This window comes from Bactrocera latifrons, unplaced genomic scaffold, assembly GCF_001853355.1.
Source record: "Bactrocera latifrons isolate USDA-ARS-PBARC rearing strain unplaced genomic scaffold, ASM185335v1 scaffold_297, whole genome shotgun sequence".
NCBI lineage: Eukaryota > Metazoa > Arthropoda > Insecta > Diptera > Tephritidae > Bactrocera > Bactrocera latifrons.
Genome location: NW_017536596.1, coordinates 167499 through 173561, shown reverse-complemented (window position 1 = coordinate 173561; position 6063 = coordinate 167499). Strand labels below are relative to the sequence as shown.

Sequence of the window (6063 nt, the reverse complement as noted above, 5' to 3'; positions counted from 1 at the left end):
TAGCACCTAGCAGAATATTGGAATTCATCAATCTGCTGGGGCTAAGTGAGACGCTGTGAGTTAGTAGAGGGCACAATAGACCCTAGGTCGCGGTGCAATCCTCATTCTTTATCTTATCTTATCTTATATCTTCTAGATTGTTGAGAAATATTTTGCCTATTTTGTCCAAAGCTAAATAGCTCGGAATTATTTTGTCTACGTTGTCCGAAATTAAATTGTTGATAATTGTCATTTTGGTCAGAATTGTTCCGAAATTTTCTCTGCTGATTTTGTCCAAATTGAAAATTATTGGAATTTTGCATATACTGTTTATTATTGAAATTGCCAAAATTGTGAGCCAAAGAATTTGTATTTGAAAAATTTCTATAATTATTTCTTTGATAAATGGTTTGTCTTCTATCAAATTGTATTAGCAAACTTGTCTCTTGAAGAACGCTAAAAGGCTCTCTAATGGTGCTTGTGTTTCTACTAATCACTACACTGCTTAAGTTGGGGTGTATCGCATTTAAAAATGTTTTTAGAATTAAACTTTCGTTGTTAATTGGAGAAAATTCTATAGGCTTTATCCTATCGAATTCATGTTTTAAATTTAGTTTATCTAAAATATCTTTTAAATTTTGAAAATATTGACGTATGTTATAGTTTCGTAGTACAATCGCCTGATTGTAAAGGGTGTGGTATGACTTCTTTACTCCAAAATTCTTTATGAGTTCTTCTCTCATTTGCTGCCATGTTAGTGWAGGTCCCAAAGGCCGGATGACACTTGCTGCTTCTCCTTTAGTTTTTGTTTTGACGTGTCGCTGCGTTGCAAATTCCAACATTGAAGGGTTGGGGTTGAATAAAAGAAGGATCATGTCAACTTCCCTGATGAACGATGATAAATCTCTGCCATCAAAGTCCATGATTCTTGAAGCTTCCTTCAAAATTTGCGATCCTGTCATTTGAAGTGGTTGCTGCTCGCCTGGATTCATTTCTGATGTATCTGTGTATGGGGGCAATAATCTTTAATCCCACTTTTCCTGGTAATGTTGATGGGCGGAATGAAGCTATTCTTCGCCTTCACAAATTGTAATCCCCGGAGTCCTCTCCGACGTTCCAGACAACTTGTGTAGAAACTTAAGTTTCTTAAACTTGGCTATCTGTGCCAACCGATTTATATATTTATATATACATATATAAGAGATCTTTAAAATGGGAGCTAATCTTAGGATTTTCTTCCCGTTGCTAAAGCTTACGAAACTTAAAAAACTTCAGTTTTTAATATCGCTCAACTTTGCAGTTTGTTTTTACCGACTGCGCCAGTTTTAGTTGTTCGAGCGGAGGAATAAATAAAAATGCCGCCGATGTTACTTCTGTAACATTATATTTTGTTCTGTATCTTTTTCAAATTATGTTCTGCATATATAACTACTAAAGTGATTACAATTTTCTTAATCTATTTCTTAGTTTTTTTTTTATTTTCTTATTAAATACAATATTTGTTAAATATAACCGTATTTTCTATTGAATGCACACAAACATTATTGTGTGGTTTACCCGATAACGTCCGGGTTATCATTACAGTCAGACATAAGGACCAAAATATGTTTGTATGCATTTGCATTATGTTCTTTATCTCTACTTGTTATTTTATTTTTTGTAATGTTTACTTGTTTTTCTTTAATCTTTTCTTTTGTCCAATTTACAATATTTTGTTGTGTGGTGTCTGGTGGGGATGATAGTGTACACATAACTCGCCCGGAGGAGTTTTTCTGCTGCGTATGCGCAAAAAGGCTCCATCCAAACTCCGCCTCGGTCAGGTGTAATACATACAATGGATGGATAAGACTTCCTTAGGCCTTAAGACTCATAGGGACTGGACCACGCGTAACGTGGCAACATCTTGCCTACGGGATTCTGCGATACTAGCCTTTACGGCTGTGCAATCTGCACATAGTTTGCGCGCCACGCCGTCACACAATCCGAGTAGCCAATCAAGCACGTGTTGTGTTCGATCGTAACGTTGCGAGAGCAGCAGTCTGTTTTCTCTCCGCTGCGACACGGCACACCTCATAGTACCAGCTGTTCTTTTGCATTTTCCGAAAACCTATGATTACGGCTGCAGTGTAAGGAGCTTGAAGTGGTTCGCTTATACCGAATTGTTGATGAGTGCTCTCAGAGAACAGGAGTGCAAGTCGTTTGTTGAGATATCTGTTGTGTTTGCAGCTTCTCGACGTCGAACCTTCCTCGTGTTTGTTGACGTGCATTTGTTGCTGCACAGCGGCGTATACGAATCTTGGTTGCAACAAAATAGTGGCTAGAACACTGGAGACGTGTCTTCCGTCTATCACAACGTGAGTGATTTTGTTGATGGCTTTTCGATCCGTAGACAGGCAGGTTTGCTTGATTAATTTTTCTAGGCCGTCGGGGCGTGGTCGCAAATCAGCGATATGTTAATGAACCTCGCTTTGATGAGGATTGTGACTACAATTTCATCCAGCGGAGTGAATAACAGTATTAGGTGACGGAGGCTCTTCCCACCATGAATCCCGTACCGAACTTGAGCTTCTTTATATGACCACTGTAGTAAATGCCACAGCCACCTTCTCGCCTCATTTATTGTCCTGACCATCGCAGTTCTTGGACGGCGGTGATGTCAGCCTTTTTTCACTAAGACATCAGCCAGCTGTGCAGCGGCACTTTCCCAATTAAGAGACCGGACATTCTAGGTGCATGCCCTTAATCGTAATCCTTATTTCCTTTGCCATGGTCATCATCAAAATGGTGGCCTTTTTTTCACTAAGACATCAGCCAGCTGTGCAGCGGCACTTTCCCAATTAAGAGACCGGACATTCCAGGTGCATGCCCTTAATCGTAATCCCTTTTATCCACTCATCCGAGTCTGTTTTTGTCTGTTCGTTATTTGCGTTTTTTGCGTGGGTGGCGCAAAAGACTGCAGAGGGGATGTTTCGCCTTCAAACGGATGTTCTTTGGCTAACCAGAGGATACTCGATCAATGATTCGAAAGCTGCTTGAGCCATATGTAAAAGAATCGTTTCTGACCACTCCTAAGTGAATAGCGATCAGAGAACTTTTCTCACTTGCGTAAACTTCTACAAATAACTCCATCCTCTACTTAATTAAGGTGTAAACTTATAATTAGGTAGAGGTAGCAGAATGCACTTATGGCAAAAAAAATTTGACAAGTAGTCGCTCTCTTATAAGTTTAATGTACATATCTGCTAAATTACTAAAGCTTCTACAATCAAATTTACTGAGTGCAAATTATATAAGAAATCCTACGAAATCAGAGGACAACCCAACTCACTCTCCATATATCGGAACTGTACAAAACTACTAAAAGCGTAATAAATCAATAATTAATTACAGACGTTAAAGTTTACCTTCAAAATGGTATGAGAAGCTTCTATGGGAGCCAGACCCGGCTGAAAATCTCGATTTCGACCAACTTTTGTACGTAGCATTCTTATCCCACAGTGTGAAAATGAGCGAAATCAGACTACAACCACGCCTACTTCCCATATAACACATTAAATTCCATTTCATTCTTTCATTTTACTGTACAGAAAGTACATAAATCATTAATTATTTAATATCACGGGATAAAATTTAGCTTAAATAATTCCTTTAATGTATGCCACCTTATGACCAAAATCTGTCCAAATCCAAGCAAAACTGTTCAAGCCGCTAGATACTGAATATTTGATACCCAGTACTTGTAGGTGACTTTTGACTGAAAATATCTGTCAATGTGTGAGATTTACGATTGTAATTTAGACAGAATCATTTTCTGACAATATTTTTATAATTCGGTGTATCGAAAATGGGTTGAATCGGGTCAATACTTCCTGAGCCCCCATATATCGGCCAGTATTTGAGTTATCTCAATGGACAGGACATGCTTTGCTTATAACAACAGCATATAACTGCGTATAGCTGTGCCTTAAATATAACTAGGCTAGAATATGACATAGCCCCCACATCAGGATTTTCGGCGGATTTTACTCCATGCAGGGAACAATTTTTTTAGTATGAGGTATTATAACACTTTCTTACTTTTTATTCATGAATACAATATTACTTTATTGAATAGTTTATAATTAATAAATACTTAGCCACAGCAGCGCGTGAACGGTGTTCTAGTATTTATATAGTAGGTATAATTAAAGAATTGCTCGAAAATAATTTCTCATATCTCTAATGATTTTACTATTTTGTTTGGAAAGTTTTATTGACGGGAAGTAAAATATGGTATTAAAATGACAATGAAGTAAAACCATTACTTTATACTTTTTAATATTGTAAACACCTGAAACTTTTTATCCGGCTTTAGCCTTTGGAAGAGCTGTTATGACCTCTTTCGACAAAACTTTGCTGAATTGGATTTCTTTCTCTAGCCGATTAACAATAGTATGTCGAACAGTGCCTTCTTCCTCATATAACAAATATTCCTAGAAACTATTATTAGATATATATACATTAAAATACAACCATTTATGTGACAGCTTTTCAAGGGCGTTCAGTAGAAGAGGTGAGGCTGATTGCCCGAATGTTTGTGAACATAGCACTGACCGTACATGGGTGTCAGTCAGTTAAATGACATTTTGACAACATGTTGCAATTGTGCTGGTATCATGCCACCTGGCAATGGGCTTGGTGGGTTTAAAAGAGAGTCAGACAACTTGATTCATGAGCATTGCAAGAGTATGTAATGTTCAGCAGCAACAAAACTTACACTCAGTTTAATTGTTTTCATAATTTGTAATCTGTGTTAGGTTATGTTTTAATAAATGTCGCTTTTCCATATTTACTTGCAGTTGAATATCAATAAAAACTGGCCTGAAAAATGATATTACGCATCCAGAGCAATTGAACTGCGTAGCGCAAGATATTTGTTATCTTACTTAATTTGACTTATGAATCAAGACGAAATTAAGTGGACATATTTTGTCAATATTTTCTTCTAGCCCCATATAATTAGTTTTGAGATGTCCACCGCTCTTTCCAATTTTTTGCATAATTGCGTGAAAAAACGAATGCTGATTTTATACAAAACTAGTGGCCTCGTCCACGCTTTACTGTAGCTGATACACACATACTATAATATAATATTACTTAATGAGAAGGTGAAGGTGAAGGAACTTATGATAGTTTAAAAAACCAAAATCAAAAACCATTTACAACATTTCGTGTGTTAATAAAGCATTTTGGGGGACAAAATACGGTTGAATTTGGGCTGTGCACCAAGGAAATCTACCAAGTCCAATCGACAGTCAGCCGAGTGGACTCCATATCATAAACCGGTTCTCAAGCGTAGAAAGACAAAAAAGTCGGCTGGCAAGATTATGGCATAAGTCTTTTGGGATGCACGTGGTATAATAATATTCTCCGAATTATTACTGATCCAATTTTAATTCATTGCATTGAATATTTGGTTGCAGTTCTATTCTACCATTAACAATATTTAGCAATTTTATTATTTTTTAGGAAGGATAACTTTGAAATTGAACGCATATACTTCACTGCTCTGTGCAATGCTTCAAAAAGATTTGTGTATCGTATATCTCAAATTATAATAGAACATTTTATCAACACTCCAGTTATTCCACTGTATTTTTATGCTAAATATCGTGTTTGGTTTGTTGTAACCGCATTTGCGTCCTTTGCCCATAATCTAGCAAAGAATGTCAATGCCATTTTTTTGTGATATTAAATATATCCGACGGATTTGTTCTAAAAAAAAAATCCCAGAAACAGGCCTGCATGCGAAAATATTGTTCTTCCACATTAGATCTGTGCCATTATTTTTTTTTTTTACTTGTTTCTTTTTATTTTTCAAGTCATAAAATTTTCGAATGATTTTTTCATGAGTTCAGAAGAAATGTTTATGATTTTAAATATAATTTTTGCTTTTATGAATTGTATTGAATTTTAATAGAAAAAGATAAAGGAAGTGCTAAGCTACCTCCCAACCAATTTTCTGCCAAATCGGTTCAGCCGTTCTTGATTCATAAACAGTGTAACAAACACGACTTCATTTTATATATATAAAAATATATTTTT

The 6063-nt window shown here is 36.3% G+C and overlaps 1 protein-coding gene across 2 annotated transcripts in view; it reads left to right on the top strand.

The window, feature by feature from the left end:
• Positions 1-6063, top strand: part of LOC108970308 — a 148531-nt gene that overhangs the window by 139339 nt on the left and 3129 nt on the right. The gene's annotated exons all lie outside the window — the stretch shown is intronic.